The sequence below is a fragment of the Temnothorax longispinosus genome, chromosome 10 (assembly GCF_030848805.1).
Source record: "Temnothorax longispinosus isolate EJ_2023e chromosome 10, Tlon_JGU_v1, whole genome shotgun sequence".
NCBI lineage: Eukaryota > Metazoa > Arthropoda > Insecta > Hymenoptera > Formicidae > Temnothorax > Temnothorax longispinosus.
In genome coordinates this window covers 653,955-672,023 of record NC_092367.1, presented here as the reverse complement: position 1 = coordinate 672,023, position 18,069 = coordinate 653,955, and the positions used below count along the sequence as shown (strand labels likewise).

Below are 18,069 nucleotides of genomic sequence, written 5' to 3'. Positions count from 1 at the left end.
TTTATGAGTCAGAGGGGGGTTATCAAATCTGAAAGACCATTTCCGAAGAAATCTAAGTAGAAATTTAATAAATAAATTATTACGGAGAGTTTGCTATCTCTGGTATCCAGAGTCTCTAGAGGAATTTCTTCGAAATTATGTGTGGGACGTGAATATCGGCTTCTCAAACACCTACTCGCTTTGAAAACTTGCTGTAATAAACTAGATCGATCAAATAAGCTATTAAATTAAATATTCATTACAATATATTAATTATACATTTTATAATTAGACAAAATATTATATCTCAATGTACGATTATATCTCAAAGCACGCGTTTTTTCATGTTTTTTTGTACGTTAAGAAGAAATTTCATCTAATTTGCCACTAACATTCGTCTTGTTAAAATACTTATATTAGCTTCTATAATATTGTTTTCTACACATATCGTTTCTCTTACGACAAAATATTCCGAGAGCAATACAAAAGATAATGGAGGTAACCAAGCAACTAAAAGAAGGAGAAAATGCAAAGAAAAGCCGCATGAGAAAAGATTAGAAGGCTGAGGAGATCCAGATCTTTAAGTAACCTGCAGAGAACTCCGTTCTCCTTAACGGTAATAAAAAAAACATTTCAGAAAATTACTTTTTGTTAAGCAGTTAACGGCGGATTGAGATAAACGTAGAAAAGATTCTGTCCGTTTTATCTGTCAGTGTTAAAAGGGATCATGTGACTTTCGTAATGTATATTGATTACACTTTCAATTTATATTCTGACAAATTCATTTTTAACTAATTGATTGATCAAATAAAAAATCTGATTTTATAATCAGATATAGTAAATTGGACTTTTGATGCTGAAACTGTCAGTCAATTTTATTATTTAAATTGAAACCGCGACACGGACGTGACACGATGTTTAATGCGGAACATTTGATAGATTGATGTGTTATCTCTAAACTTCTCGATAGACAAATGCGACGTGTCCCAACATCTCTATAGAAGCAGTAGGCAAATTCGACATGTGAGATTAAATTCGAGCTTACGGAAACGCTTCCATCAAAATTAGTTATATAATTACTTAGGTCGAGGATTACAAGTTAAAACAGTTCTCAATTTCTTCCGTATAATGAGCGCTATTTTGCGAGCTGATCGACATTTGTTTCGACGTACCCTTAAATAATTTAAGTTCGGATTAGTAATAGAATAATTTCGTACTAATATATCAAAGATTGCCGATAAAAAGTTTACCGCGCCTCCGTCCGATTTGCAACTTTCAATATATTGGCATCTTAATGACATAACATAATTGAATCGTTATTTACGAAAAGCTAACTAATTAATTAATATATATTACATGCCAATAATACCAGCGACGTGCGATACCAGCCTTCGTTCGAGAAAATGGGAAGACACTGGCGCGGGCGGCAAACTGCTGCCGAGGAAATCCACGAAAACGTTACATTGGATTTCAACGGTTATCTCACACTGCTACGTGAGCGCCGAAGTTTTTAGCGTAGTTTGTTTCAAAATACTGGAAGATATTGAGTTTCTCGACGTCGACGCGGGATCATGCCAGCAGAAGTTTCCGGTGAAGCGCGCGCGTTTTCTCACGCACGGAAACACCGAAGCTGTAAGCGAAAATCTGAGAAAGACGTATGGTCCTCAAGTTCGTTGACGGTTTTAATTTTCCGCGGAAGGAAAATCGGCTGAGCTAAAGAGAAAATGATTTCAGGCGCGTAGGCAAGATTTGCAAGATGCATATTTTTTTACCAATAGATTACGTGTCAAATGTCAATAATTCCGCGTTATTATAATAAATGAGCTGAGAAAGTTACGTAAATTCGTTTGGGAAGTTACGGTCATCAAGTTGACGTGTTTCTTTCGCCGACAAAATTTACGCGATTAAATTTTCAAATTAAATTAATTTTTACGTAATTTCTCTACCTATAATTATAATTATCATTTTATACGCGTCGCGTTGAAATACGTTTAAAATATTAATATAAATAATTTGCTAATTGCTGAAACTGCGATATAAAGTTGCAATTGCCATCGGGCTGTTCTTATGTATAAACTGGCGATCGTTTAGCATCGTTGATTGCACAAACGAAATGGAACGCGTTGTCGTCGGGAAATATCTGTCGATATCCATTGAAAAACGCCTTTCGATAAACGGATTTCAGAGACAAAAAGACTCGCGTTAAATACCGAGTGTTTATCGCTCGCTCGCGGATAAAATCGTGATTCCTCAAAGTTGTTAACGTCGGCGTTTCGACCGCTTTAAGGTGCGCGCCTGAAAGGGTGAAGCAAAGCGGATAAGCACACGAATTACCGTAAAGTTGTGCGGCATTCCTCTCCCGGCCACATTTCTCTCGCGCACGGTTTCACCAGAAATTGATTCCGGGGCGATCTGTTTGCTAACTTTCACAGGCGGGCTCCTTGCCGATTATTCCCGTTATCTCGTTCGAGCTCGGCCGAGCTTGTCGTTTTTAACGTGCAGCAAGGATTTGCATTAATCTCGACGGCCCTCCTCAGCCGTTTCGGGAAAGTGTTTCGCTGAAACTCTTCATCATGGCCAGTCCAATTTGTGTATCGCACGACGCATCCAATTTATGCACTGGACGACGGGGACGTCCAATCGAGGCTTCCGCCCTTTGATCCCACAGGATCGCCCTAACTGATTGTCCCCCCCACGGTAGCGATTGTATTTCAGGATTATCTCGACACTTGCCGGCTGGTATCGTAACTAAATATTTTCGGAGCACTCTCGTGTAGATCAAGATTGTTCCGAACGATTAAAACAACGCAATCAACAGCTGGACCCTCGTGGCCGGCGGTACGACGTCGTCGGATAAATGTTTGAAGATGGTATCAGTATTTTGAGTGTGACGAATCTTTCATGAGCCTTTAATTGCCTCGTGTTCGCGGGTCGTGTTACTCGCTCTCTTCGCAGCTATCAAATTCTCAGTGGAATTAACAATCGTTTCAGTCCCGGCAAAGTGGCTCGTATTGCACTGGCGATACTGTTTTCGGAAAAGTTAATACGGAGCCGCAATTCCCCGCGCTCAATTTGGCGAGTAAATTAACGGAACGACGCATCGCGTCCCTAGAGCTTGTTTTAAACATGACGCATGTGCTTTCGTCTATATATTACTAGCTATATTTATTGCTTTTTTTTTCTTTCTTTCCCTCTTTTTCTCTGTCTCTCGGCCGAGACGGCCAACGTGATGACGCGGGTGATACGGCGCTCGACTTTTTCTTTTTTCACAACGAACGTGCGTGATGCTTTCTCGGGGAGTGTTCGCGTATGCTGACGGATGGTCTCTCGGTATACCGCTCCTGCTCAGAGCGATGCACCGCGAAGGAGCAACCGCGTCGCGTGGTGGCGGTCCGCGCACTGTTGCCCCGTAATATTCGCCAACCCTTGTCTGCCAGGAGGAGTTTTAGCGGCGGTATCGGCTAACGCGCAGCCGCCCGTGCTTCCTACGCTCTCGAGGCTCTCGAGTACACAAGAGGAAGCCCGCTCCTCCCCTCCTCCCCTTTCAGATCTCGGCTTCCCGCAAGGGCGCGAGATTCTCACGTAGATCCTAGATCCCCTTTTCAATCTCCCTCACGAAGCGCGTGGTCCCCGACGTCGGACATTATGACACTCGAACATTCGGTAACACATATGCGCGTCACTCGACGCTCTTCACGCGAGAAAGTTTCTTTCAGTAGACCGCGAATAAATTTTTTTTCCCCACCGTCCTTTATATCTTCGGAGAGCCGGCAGCTGGACATCATATTCCGGGGCGAGTTTGTATATTCTGGGAAGAGAGGATGAATTATTAATTGACGTGATTAATTCTGTGCTATAGGATTTTGAACCGTAATATAGTGACGTTAACAATTCATAGAGTTACATATAATAATAATTACTCTCCACGTTTAGATATCACCGTTCAAAATTACAGGGCTGCATAAAATAATGATTGTTACCTTCATTAGAAGAATTCCAATTTGTCACGCGTTTGTACGCTTTTATAGTCATTAGAAACTATTAAAACTTGAACCCTCATCTTCACCATTTTCTCCTTAATTAATGAGCCAATTTCTTAATCAATGTCCAGGAGCGAATAAAGTGAACAGAGCTGTATCAGGGATGTAAAGAACATCGTTTGCTATTCGGTGAAAGCTTTCTCGATATTTTCGCGTTCAAAGGATGACTCCCTAAACGTCCCGATGGAACTCCTCAATTACCACGGCCGCCTTGAAAGCTTTCCTTCTTAATCTCACGGCGATTAAGTTCTCGGCACAGTTATTCGCGTAATGAGAAGTGACCCACCCCCGCGAAAGTTCCGGATGGCAGGTCGGAACGGTTTAGGTCTGTAGGTCGCGCCATGGACGAAGATCCCATCGGGAAAGTAATAAACCTTATTACTCCTCGACTACCTTCAAATTGTTCGTGACAATAAAGTATGTTGATCGATGCTTTATGTACGCACACGACAGTTTTCACGACAGTTTATATACGCATCCATATCGCTGTTTGAGTTCGCATAAACCCCGTTCAGAGTTTGAAGGACGATAAGAGCGCGCCAGGGTCTCGTTGCAAGTTTCCCTGCAAGTTTCGCTCACTTTATTTTGCCAATAATTTACTCTCTTGCAGCGAGAATAAAGGAGTCGCCCCCCCCCCTCTCTCCTTCCCCCGACGGAGATGCATTCGTCTAATCTCTCAGAAATGAGCCGTGGGAGCTGGATTGTTCTCTTCCCACTTTATTCGCAGCCATACTTTCCGCTAAGTGAAGTTTTGAATTGACCCAGGACGACACAAACAACGGACTTCCCGTCGATTGTTCTTAAAGAGAGTTGTGCTGCAATCAACGAGGATGCAGTTCCTCTTGTTTAATGAGTAAACGAAACCGACGACGTGCCGAAATGTTGTATAAGGCGTTTTAACCTTTCGGATGACCTTTCGGATTCGGACATGTTATACCTCTCTATATGGCGACTCAATTAATATCCTGAGAGGAATAGTAATTTTTGTGTGCAAATCGTTATAGTTTTACATTTCGGAGGATTCTGAAGTAAGATGAAGACCGTGAGAAACAGAACAGAGGTAAGATTTATTTTTTCCAGAAAATAAAAACAAGCAAATAATATTATGCTGAAACAACTGTAATCCAACGTTTACGCGACAATTCCCCGCGACCCAGCGTTTAAATTGAAATTTAATGTATACAAAGTTCGCATTTGGTTTAGAATGCAAAATGTAATTGTGTACGCAAATTAAGACGAACCTTGAGCGTGAATTTAATCGAATAAATTTACTTTACCAAAAAAAACAATTATCACGTCATTCTTAAAGAAACCAATGTTTCCACCAGCGGCATTATGGCACGCGTTACGGCATGGCATATTATACTATCAACAAAATCGCACTTAATTCCTATTAATAAGATTATAAATTGCAATTTAGCGTCCATCTTTCGCTCAACATAATGCACTGCGTGATTCGGACGACAGTGAGAAAGCGTGTGGCTTTATAGTGGCCGTCCGCGTATAGAACTCCGTCTTTGTTGCCCGCGATATTGGCTTTCCTCGAATGAAATGTGCAGTTCCCGAAATGGACTAGGTAATTCAAAAAGGACCGGAAAATAAAATTCTCAAGACAAACGTCACGAAAAGAGCAGCGCAGCGCGTAAAATACTCGCGAGATCTCTCCCATTTAAGAACTTAATTATCGAATCGATTTGATCGCCGCAAAGATCTTCATGGTCTTTTCCAGATAAACGCCGTTATATTCTTATCCGCGACGATTAAATAGCGCATTTAAGTCACGCGCCACGTTAAGTATATACATATATTGTTTTCGGATCTCTTAGGATTTTGTTAGCTAACCGATGGAATCGATTCTGCCGGCTGCCCCCACATTCTACAGTCCACCTTCGATCACGGGTGGTACTCAACAGAGAGTGTAAGGGCACGTAAATGTGCCGTCCGGCTCCCTTAATTGGATTCGCCGGTGTTTCTAAATCTTACGAGGCAGCGGCTAAAATATGTCAAGTGCAATTATATGAGGACGAATTCCCCGGAGTCCTCTCTTCGCGTCCTTGGACGCGCTGCCGCCCGCGCCGTCTCGGGCCGAGAGAGGAAGATCGATCGAGTTTAACGTTTCTGTTTTGCTCCCAACTGACCATATAAAGCGATTACGTTGGCCCCTTCCAGGAGAGGGCAGGGCAAAGATTACAGGAGACGGCCGGTTCATCGGATAATACCCTTTGTGTTTCTGAACTTGCAGGAGTTCAATTTGCTGGGTACGCTTCCGGGCGGCCATGCAGATAGCCCGCACGTGTGTCCCGATCCTTATATAACGAACTGACGATGGAACCGATTATTCATAACGCCGCCGGATGACACAAAATAGGTCGAATTATTCAGCAGTCGCACTCAGCGGGTTGGAAATACCCCGAATGTAAATCGTTTCCCCGCTGGAATTTTATCTGTAGATTAAGCACGCACGCATTCGCAGCTTTAATATATCTGCGGAGATGCATCAATCAATTTAACGCAATGTATGTGAAAATGTTATTATTACCGAAAAATTTGACGTAAATCGCGTCTCCTAAGAGATGTAAAAACGAAAGAAAACTTTACTATATATTTGCTATTTAAGTATCTGGCAGACTGTACATGCATCTACGTGTAGATTCGCTTTAAATTTAAAATCTTCTTTCGAGGGTTAAAAGCTGCTTCGATAGAGTGAAAAATATCGATACAATATATAGTTGGCAGAATAATAGTAAGATGCAATATAACAGTAGCTCCGTTTAAATTAATTCACTGTGTCCAGTTTCAAGTTAACCCGGACTACCTGATTGCATCGAATCTCAATGGCGAAACAGCGAAATTCCCCGGACGGTATATATCATTCGGTGAGTTTGCGCTAGATGCCAAGAATATCATTTCCCGTTATGCTCGGAAACACCTAATGCCTTCGTCGATCGTTTATCGCCTCGTTGTGGGCGCGATAAGACGGTGGACGATCTGCGCGCGGTATACATGCAAATGCGCCCATTGAATGAATTGATTACGTAACTGGAGATACACAGTTAGATACATTTGATATCAGTTCTCGGTGGCTATTAAAACTTATTACACGTCTGATATTTGTATTAGACGATATTTGGAAGCGTAGATAATACTCTAATAAAAGCCGAAAAAAAAGAATAGTGAAATTTAATGAAATTTAATCAAGTTTTCAATTTAAAAATTAAATCGTAAGTGATATCTATACGTAGAGATTTTTATATTCTTCCACCGGCTTTTGAACAGAAATATTTCTGAAAGAGAATCCAAAGAAAACCTCGCAAGACGTATTTTTGAATTAGGTATCCTATTGTTGGATGCGGAAGTGAAGGATTCGCCGGCGCCGGTTCTTTCTTCTTACATTTTATATTCTCACACAATTGTAAATTCAATGTGAATAAAGCGTCCTTCTTCAGCGTATTGCGAGATTTCAAGGTACAGAAATGTAGGCTTTACATCACAGTTTAAAAATCGACATCCGAGGAATAAATCATCTTTGCTTATTCGTCAATCTTTACTACTTGAATTCTGAATAAAATCACGGGCCTGTCAAATCTCTGGGAACAATTCTCACAAAAAGCTCTTATGAGCTAATCTGTTTTTATTATAGTTATCGTTTCATCTGTACTTAATTTAAATTTTCCATCGACGTCCATATTCAAACAATATTTACTCGTCGCGGCACAGACGAAAATGCAAAAATCGCTATCCTTTGTAAAAAAGAGTATCACGTCTCTTTGGTATAATAGCAATTTGGGTACGAGGTAATCCCATGAGAGATTTTAAACAAGATTACATGATGACAAACTTCCGAAAGTGCTCTTCATTTTTATAAAAATTCATCAAATTGTATACAACACATCCTGCTATATTTTATTATCTCAATTATCCTGATTATAAATACTGGAGTTTTAAATTAAACGTTTATTATTGAAGAACGTGACTCATCACTTTAATGGATGGTAGCTCCGATGTTGGCGATAAAAAACACGAAAGGACAAATTAGCGTTGAAACAAAATGAGAGCCACAAGCGTAGATATGAATTAAAACAAAATTTTGAAAATAAACAATTACCAACTAACATAATTTAAAGAATTGTCAATCTCTTGTTGAAAATTGAAAATTACTTTTTTCTGCACCAAAATTCAATTAAACGTCGCATTTTCCAGAACCTCTTACGCTTAAACATCTGCAGTAGCTAGCAACTACGTTTCAAAAGTCAACTGTTATATATTTACTTGAAATTAGTTGAAGAGTTTTTGTTATTTATTTGCTCATCTCTTTTCCCCTGCGGACACGTGAGCAATTTGTCAAGAACTCCTTTTTTCTGTTTTAACTAAAAATTGTTTGTTTCGATTTTTTATTGAAGAAATGTGTTATTTGATGTATTCAGTACAACGTATATTTAACCTTTAACATTACATATATTCATAAATATTACATACATATTCATAAATATATAATAAATTTAAAATTTTAATGGAATAAAACCGAAAACTAATCTAAACAGAGGCTAAATGTGGAAACCGCACACGCGCGAGGTTATTAAATTATCAATTTTGTGCAAATTGAATACAGTTCCTGCATAAACTGACAAATAGATCGCGTTTGCTAAATGTCATTACGAGAAGAGGGACGTTCGCGACGCGCACTCAATTATATTTTTTTCCGGCGGAAACTCCGGTTTTCCCGATGAGGCAATTTGTTCTTATTTGCAGCCTAGAGGTCACGGCGAAATAACGTTCGGAAGCGGAGGCAACCGGAAGCCGCGTCAACGTTCGAGAGTTCGGCTGAGATAAAGTCAACATCCTTCTTAAGATATTCAATTTTTCGCGAATGTAGCGTTCCATCGGCAAAACGATATCAAAATCAAAGGAAAGATATATTTTATCGAGAGTCATTAATCTTTTTCGTTCTTCTTGCATTGCGGAAGTTCGATCGCGGGCTATGATACGTCAGCATGAGATACAAAAAAGGGAAATGTTAAATTCGTATTTTTATATTCGTTGCTTCATCGTTACTCTATCTCGCCTTAAGAGCGTATCAGGTCAAAATGGAGATTTGTAATTAGAGACGCAGATGGTCTCTAATAGCCACATTTGCTTCGAGAACAGCTGAGTCTGCTCAATTGAGAAGCCAAACGATTATTCCTGCAAAACTTCGCTTGAGATCCAGAATATCGATGAAAAGCGATTAGTCAAAATTCATCTGTCTTAAAAGCAATGTGAATACAAGAAAAAAAAGTTTTCATCGAAATGTATATATAGTTTGATATAAAAACATATAAAAAATATAAAAGAGCAAAGCGAAAAATAAGAAGATGGGAAAGAATAGATTGTGATTGCTTTCAATACTTATTGAAAAGCTTTAAAGTAAAGTAGATTGAGCTAGCTAGTAAATGTAACTAAGCGTAAGTTGATGTAGAAAATCTCCTTAAGAGTATCGATGTACAATAATCTGTGTTACATCTCGTAATATTTTAAATTAATATTTAATGTTCCTCACGATTATAGATAAATGTGACGAATATGCCACAATTATTAAATTGATTCTCAAGATCCATTTATTAAATCGTGTTTTCCAAACTAATTTCAGCTGAGTTTCTTTTAGCGGACTATAAAATGTAACTATTAGTGATGCAGTAAGAGTATCTTATAAATTTTACTTATATAGTGTGTTTCTTTCATTTTATCTTCTACTTACTACAAATGAAAAAATATTATTAAGCGAGCGAAATGGGGTTTCTCTCGAATCAATTGAATCAATTGAATCAATTTAAAAAGTTGAGTATATTTTACTGCTAAGTAGAGGCATAGTATTATGGCGGCCGCTAGCATAAAAGAATGCAAAAACGATTTTCATCTAAAAGCAATCGAAAAATAAACGCAGACGCGCGCGTGCCTGTTTGCAGGATTTCAAGTGATTGCAAACAGTTCCTTTCAAAAGCACCGGCGCTGGCTGGGCGGGCTGCGAAACGCCACGAAAGTAACGAATGGAATGGTCTGAGTTTTCAATACGTAGGAAGTCGGGGAAACCATTTACGTGGCAACCAATATTCCGCGTAAACACGTGTTGCTCTCCTCCTACTTTAGAAATACATGTGGCTTTCCATCGAGCGCGGCTATAACGATTGAAGCGTCCAATCTTCGTCCCTCAAATGACGACTTTTTAGCGGCGCAGTTACGCCATGCGGAAATTGTGTTGGATATCATGTATAATATTTAACATCGCCTTAACAATGTACTTTCGCGTGTGCCGTTAGCGAAAGTAGTTTGCCATTTTTCAAGTAACGCGATGTGCGATGTTATATAATTCAGTATATATATATATCTATATATATATATATATATATATATATAAATACGTGTATTTTGTATTGCAAAAGTCTGATATATAATCGGACGTTGAATAATGGCGGGGCACACATCCATTCCAGTTCCTGGCTCGGAATGCGAAAGATTGATTTTTTTACTATTTCCAATTTTATTGGAACGTTCTACGCCAAGAAATTTAACGAAACGAACGTATAATCCTTCGTGACCGCAAATAATTCGATCCTGCATCCGGGATTATAGATGTGCCGTGATTTCGCGCGGTCTCGTCTCTCAGTGGGGCGCACACCCCGTATTCTCCATCAAACTCCAGCTTAGCCCATTTTAGGAGACGATGTCTTCCGAGCGGAGTACAATTTCCCGCGCCTCACGGCGCCGCGCCGTCCTTCTCTCTCTACTTCCCCCGTTCTTCTCCTTTTCTTCTTTCCCTGCTGTGCTTCCTTCTCCTCTTCTTTGTACCATTAATTAACCGAAACTTCGCAATGAACTGTCAGAGACCCGGATACAAGATCGTATAGAGCAGCGTTACCCATCTCTTCGCCCATCTCTCTTGGAAAGATTCACCAGCGCGCACCAAGCGTGCGGTGAAAATGACACCGTCGCACGTTTCGAGTGACGAAGTGATGAAAATGCCTGAAAGCACGAAGGGGAAATGGGCTCGCTTAACTTCCATTTGCTGGTAAGTGACGAACAATGAGGCGAAAGAGCCGTGGAAAGACATACGGACATATACGAACGGGCGAGTCGTTGGAAATAACTCACACAATCGTGTGCGGCTTCGTATCAGCAACTGCGCCACGTGTATATTGCGTTGTCATGTCATGTAACGTGATTTTTATATTCGCAGCGGGTTTTCTCGGAGGTTTTTGACATATAAATGAGCCGAGTGTGATGCTCAGACATTCCGGAAGCGGAGCAGATAGATTTTGAAATAAAAATGATTATTTGAAACATTTCGACTACAATTTTAAACAACCCTGCATATTTAAAAAATTTGATTTGTCAACACACATTAAATAATAATTTTTATCTGTTCCTTTCTGAAACCTCTCTTTGCGTGACACTAAGGCGAATAATGGTTTTCCGATCTTCAAGAAAAAGTTATTGCGGCGCAATCTTCCGTATTAATAATTCATATAATATCTTCGCAAGTGAATATATATGCAGTAGGAATCGCGTCGGCGGTATTTTGTATTTGCCGATCGCGCATACTATAATGCGCGAGGCGACATTCGAAATATTGAAATAGCATTGTTGCCGCAACAATACTCTTCCGGGAGCGACATCACGGATGCTGATAACCAGGACCATCTGCGAAGTTCGTATTTATTCATGGCCAACGAGCGTGTGAGAGAGAAAGAGAGAGAGAGAGAGAGAGAGAGAGAGAGAGAGAGAGAGAGACGTCGCGGAGTCTGCAAGATATTCGTGCTGGAATGTCTTAAAGCGGTAGCGGATTTTCTTCCCCACGTTCTATCGTCGAAAATTAGCTGTACTGAAGCTTAATCCATTCTCTATTATCATAATTAACGTCGTGTACCACATAATCAAAATGTCGTGCGTAAAGTTACGACGCCGCGACGCTACCAAGAACGTTGCGAGGAGAATGCAAGAAGCGTATTTGTTTTGACAATATATTTAACAAAATGGTTCTTAGCTCGTGAAATTTTAATTATAAATCATTGCTTATATTATCTCGTAAAATTATATTATTATATATCTTTATTCTAAATTTAAATATTTCTATATGAAAAGTGCGTGTTTAATTGACACTTGTATAACTTTCTTTTGGCGATTCCTCTGATTATTACGATTTATGTAAAGAAACTTGATTTTTTGTAAAATGATAATAAAATGATATAACTGAAATAAGTTTTGCTAATTAAACTTTCTTTGTAAGTTAATTAAAAGATTAAATCCAAGACAAAACAACTTTCGTCGTTTCATTAATTCAGAAAAGTATTTAAAAAATCACAACTAAACGAAAATATTTTGCTGCGGAAACGTTTCATCTCTTTTGCTATTATGTAAATTATTTTAAGATATCCTATTTTATTTCCTTACATCTCAAAAAATTAATCAAAACAACGATTAATGAGTAACTAATAGTTTTAATTCTAATCTATTCATTAACGAGAGTGTTTCAGTATATATCCTCTCACTTCCGCTACGAAACGTTTTACATTTCAAATGGAAATGCCGCAACAGTTCTCGGAACGCGGTTTAGCACTGTGACTTCTCAATAGCGCGAGATACAGGCGCGGTGTGTTACCTAAAGTTGCGTACGAACTGTGATTAAATACAAACAAGAGATAGAGGAACACTCCGCGGAATCAACGTGCATACTCGACATACGATAACTATAACGTCAGAACGGAAGTTCGCGAAGAGTTTTCGAACCATGCGCCGCTCAAAGATCGACGTATTGGAATTTCTTGAATGCGACCGCCTGACCCAGTGACTTCGAAACTTGAAGAATCTAGGTGAGAGAAGATGTAGATAAAGACGAAAATGTTGGAAAAGGCAGAGAGAGACTCGAGGCTGCTAGAGAGGAGGAACATCATAAAGGAGAGAAGAGAGAAGCCTCGAAAGAACGAACACTCGACGTTTTGGCTGACGTGGGTTTTACGTGCCGGTATAATAGCTCTTGTCTTCGCCGAGATGGTATCCGAAGCTCGAAACGACCTATACCGGCCACTGCGCGACGGCGACACAATCGTTAAGTCTACTCAGCAAGTTTTGTCGTTTCAGTCGGATGTTCGTGCATTTGCAATTTACATGGAAGTTTGCGATTGTAAAATATAGACTGTGTATTAGGGTGGCAATATTTTTGGGTCAAAAATTTGATTTTAAGTCTCACCCCTTAAATTCGTTCTACGAACTCTCAAATGAAGACCCTTGAAGAGCAGGTGCTGTAACTTAATATTTAGAGGTCGCTCAAAGCCTCTAAACATTAAATTTTTAACATTTAAATTTGCAACCTTTTAGGCTGCGTTCGGAAACTATTCGGATGCACCCAGCGTCGTTCTATCTTTGTTACTTACTGAAAATTAAACAAGGATAGAACGCGACGCAGGTGTGCACCCAAGTGAAGCTTCCGAACGCAGCCTAAAAGGTTGCAAGACATTGGCCGCGTATCGGACCTCTTCTTCTTCTTTAGGAGCCATTATCCAAGGAAGAAAAAGAGGTCCAATACGCGACCAATTTCATGTGTTGCAACCTTTTTCTTAGTAGCCACTGTACATACAAAATTTATAAAAACAATCACCTATAGTGTAAACTATATGAAATCTGATAAATGCGATGCACGAAAACTTCCTGCGGGAAACGTAGACTTAATTTAAATAATATATTGTTAATATAATTTATTTTCCAGAATAATAAAAGGATTCAATGTAGAAAATTACATTAAGTGCACTATTTAATAAAATAGCAATATTTTGAAGCAATTAACAACCATTAATTTTTAAGCTACAGTATATAACTTTAAAGAGGCTTTAGTTTGAAGGTGATATATTTACTTACAAAACAAGATTATAAGCCGCGGATGGTTAAAAAATGGTTAAATTTATTAAATTATTTTATATTTGCTATAGACAATATTATGCCAAAGATTGCATTAATTACTTTATATTTACATTTTTGTTTCATGTGTTGTACCTCAAACTTGATGGCCAGGTACTTTAATAAGGTAACTAAAAGAGATTTAGCAGTAAAAAAATCTAGTTTTTTACCACGTTTTAAAAAAAATTTAATGTTTAGAGGCTTTGAGCGACCTCTAAATATTAAGTTACAGCGCCTGCTCTTCAAGGGTCTTCATTTGAGAGTTCGTAGAACAAATTTAAGGGGAGACTTAAAATCAAATTTTTGACCCAAAAATATTGCCACCCTACTGTGTATAGAGACACACAAAACTGCCAATTAAATAATTCCTCCATTTTAGAGAGATATTTAATTTAGCGCTTTCAAGTGCATTTTAGTTAATATCCCGTACGCGGAATGTTATCGTGCGCGAGAAACGCGTTCGTTATAAAGTAAAGAAGTTTGATGAAACAGCCATTATACAGGTGTGTACGCAACATCGCCGTCGTTTCGCCACCCTCCGGCGATCAAGGTGACTTTTTACGGCCAGGGAGTCTGTATTAATTCGAATATCAAGTACCAAAACCCTTGTTTGCACCGTTTCATCGTCGACGTGACACCCCGCTTAAATCGACGGATACCTCGAGCGATCTTGTTGTACAGGCCTCATAATATCTCCGATGAATATTGGGACTTGTTTGCACCGTAGAAATACGTCATGTAACAAATTACAATCGTTTGAGTGTCGAATATCCTCGGAATTGCGCCATTATTAACGTCAACAGGTCTGGTTTCGTGCAATACGGAAGTAAACGCAAATCTCTGCAGTGTATTTACATAGCGCTCGATCACCTGCCGCGTTTGCACGTGAACGTTAATTACCGCCGACTGATCAGTGTGCTAATGGTCACTACGGGTGTACGACACCCACACTAAATATATCCATCGCGTCAATAAATTAACTGTCGTGTTGCTACGATTGGATTTCCCGTTATATATTTCATCCGGATAATCGAAATTGCACGTGCTTTGTAAAAGGAAAGAGAATTATTTATCTTGTTCGCTTATATACATGCATTGTACATCCATAATATTTCGACTTTTTGTGACATAACTGCGAAGCGTAAATCTCTCTCTCTCCTCGATCCTTTCTCTTCTCTTCTCTATAAACTCCAAAACTTCGCCGTCTCATCAAAAGAGAATAATACGACGGATGTTATCGGCGGCATTGCGCCGCAGAATCGAACACATCAAATATTTTATAAGATTCCCATTTCCTTCGCTCGAGTACTATTTTATGTTTGATGGGGATAATGGCTTTATAAGATTTCAGAGCGTTTAATCAGCAAATACGCGCACGCGAATAAACCTCAAGCCAATTCTGAAGAGTCAGATTTGTATTTTTCTACGTGCCGGCAATCTAATCATCGGAATTTTCTCCTTCCTACCTTTATCTCCTACGACGTTTCGTCGCTCTTTCTGAATCTCGAGCCCTTGCTCGAGCCGATATCCAATTGAGTCTCTTCGGCGTTCGTTTGGTATCTTCTTCGTAATGAGATTCTTGCTCCGCATGCGAAACGTAGACACCAGCCACGTACCCAGACGTATAAACGATATTTCTCTTTCATGAGTGAGTGAGTGAGACAGAGAGAGAGAGAGAGAGAGAGAGAGAGGGACGCCAGGGAAGAAATTTCATCTATCTAGTCCGCAAAATATCTGCCTTTTGAAGACTCGACACTCTATCGTATATCAATTTTATGAAAAATCATGAATACATTTATATAAAATTACATTTAAATTGATTTCTAAAGATCCTTAAATTAATTTCGCTCCTAGTTTTTCCACCAACACGCGTTTAATACACACGAGACACTCTCGGCCGTATTGTTGAACCAAAAAGCTATTTGTTATCACGTCAAACGACGAGATTTTCGGATTAAGCGTGAGTTACGTGCGGATAAAGGATGTTTTTCTTTCATGAGCGAAGGAAAAATATCCCTCCTTCCTCGATATTAGAGCGTGGGCGCCGAAGTCTCGGACAGCAGAAGTTTTCGGGTTTACGGGAAGAGCGATGCGAAACACATTGTGCTGTGTATATCGGTAAATAGGCGTTTACATGTTACACACTTGGTGCCCCGGTGTCGTCGTGTCCTCGTACTTCTGGATTATTTACGAGGCGGATGAGACCTGACTCTCGTAACATTCTGCAGACTCGGATTGCGTGGGACCCTCCATTATTCAACAGGATGGCGTGTTTTAAAACATCGGAACTCTCTTCGTTGATGGATTACTTAATTCACAGCTTTCGAAGAACATTCATCAGCAGGACATGACGTAGGAATTTCCTTCTGGTTATATCGACCTGTGTTTAAACGAAACATAATCGCCTTTCAGAGATCATTTTTTTATCGTTGGTTTCGCTTAGTAAAAAAAATCAGAGGATATTAAAAGTGATTAACAAGATTGTGTTTGTATTTTGTATTACGGTCGCATCAAGCTGTCAGTAACTTAATAACAGCTGTGACCCATGCTTAATAAAGAGAGTATTGTTTTTGTAAAATTGTCCATTCGGATTGCTGCAGTAGTAATTGAGAATAATTACAAAATTTTTATTTGCTTCAATAAACGAATAAATAACTGTGTTGCACTTTATTAATAATATCGCGAATATTCTGGTATTACATATACCTTTCATTACGCTTGTACGGCTAGTCAATTGGGATCTCGTGCCGCTTTTCGAATTTTCCACGAGGTGAGTGCAGCCGACAGTGACATAACGTGATTATTATACAAAGGCGATACGCTATTGGGAGTAAAATAAAATTGATATTTCCGCTATATTGAGTTTTCCAGATTTGGCGAGTCAATCATCGAGCTTCCTCCGTTTCTTTATTTGACTGTAATTAACGCGGTATCTCTTTAACGCAAAGTATTTCTCGTCTTTCCTAATTAATTATACAATTTAATCAGAATTGGTCTGAGCTCCATGAGAAATGGGTAGATTATCGTTCAAATGTTGTGCCTCCATCTCTCATTGTTTCCAGACATCGCGTTTCCACTCTTTCCAAAATTCCCCAGTAGTAACAGCCGTCGCGGTCAGACGAAGGTAGTAGTTACCTACGTCCGATCAGACAGTTATCCAATTCGCCATTCCTCGCTAAAGCAAAGGCATGATATATGGTTTTTTTTAATCTTTATTTTTTATACGGTACATTACATAATTAAATTGTAAGATACGAGAGAGTCTTTTCATACAAAACAAATTATTTTCCCATTTCTTCCTTTTATCTTCTTTTAGTACTTATCATTCTGATAATATGCTGTCGAATTGTTACGAGCATATTTGGAGGAATTTTAAAAGTAAACAAAAAAAGTAGATAAAAGCACAAGTAAGCGATGATATTTATTTTTATATGTCACGTTATAACGATTTTATATAATGTGCAATATTTTATTCAATTCGTGTCGAGAGAGATGCTAAGCGTTTAAAATAAACTGGATTACCCCATTCTTAAAATAAGCATATTGACTACATATAAGCGCATTGAGCTACATGTGTATTCGTGATAAGCATCATCCCACACAGGGCCACCGCTATGACGTACACGTAACGTCCTTGGGTAAAAATTCAATTTAATAATCTCCAAAAAAAGGGATTAACATTTTTAAAGCTAAACGAGATACATTGGATATTTTAAGATTGAAAAACGAAGAATTGCGTTTAAACGACAAACTGCAATACTGCGACGTTTGTCCGAAGTCCTTGAATCCGCGGCGCAGAATAAAGTACGTCGTAAAATGTAACCGCAGCTTCTCGTAGCCGTCTTAAGATCGAATACATTTTCGCTACTCCGACGAAGTTTTCTCTGCCCTTCGGCCTTACTTCCCTCGTCTTCGCTACTTTCGCGTGTCAAGGCTCTCTCATATCCTGTTCTCCACCCCGTTTCCCTTGTCCGTCATCTCTCGATCTTTCCCTACCCTCCTCGCGCGCCTCGCGCGTCTCACCGCGATGCAGCCACCGCGCAGCAACAGCATCAGGGGTAGTACGTATCCACGTTTTGCGCGACCGACTTAACCACCGGAGTACGCGCAGGCGTTACGCCGTCGT

At 39.4% G+C, this 18,069-nt stretch overlaps 1 protein-coding gene across 2 annotated transcripts in view; it reads right to left on the bottom strand.

Annotated features, from left to right (window-relative positions):
• The window catches only part of Gaba-b-r3 (gamma-aminobutyric acid type B receptor subunit 3), a 70,117-nt gene extending 66,738 nt beyond the window's left edge, over positions 1-3,379 (bottom strand). For both annotated transcript variants that reach the window (XM_071790571.1, XM_071790572.1), the window contains exon 1: positions 2,314-3,379. The gene's annotated coding sequence lies outside the window, so the exon portion shown is untranslated. The remainder of the gene's footprint in view (positions 1-2,313) is intronic.
• Positions 3,380-18,069: the final 14,690 nt, after the last annotated feature.